Here is a 258-nt window from a genome sequence, read left to right as displayed (position 1 = left end):
TGTTGATTCTACCAATCCAAGAACATGGTATGTTCTTCCATCTCTTTATGTCTTCCTCTATCTCTTTTTTCAATGTCCTGTAGTTTTCTGAGTCGAGGTCTTTTACCTCTTTTGTTAAGTTTATTCCTAAGTAGCTTAATTTTTTTGGTGCGATGGTAAATGGGATTGCTTTCTTAGTCTCTCTTTCTGCGCATTCCCTATTGGTGTATAGAAATGTCATAGATGTCTTGGCGTTCATTTTGTATCCTGCTACATTGC

This window comes from Myotis davidii, unplaced genomic scaffold (assembly GCF_000327345.1).
Source record: "Myotis davidii unplaced genomic scaffold, ASM32734v1 scaffold841, whole genome shotgun sequence".
Lineage (NCBI taxonomy): Eukaryota > Metazoa > Chordata > Mammalia > Chiroptera > Vespertilionidae > Myotis > Myotis davidii.
The sequence above is the reverse complement of the archived record's forward strand: the minus strand, read 5'-3'. Positions refer to the sequence as shown.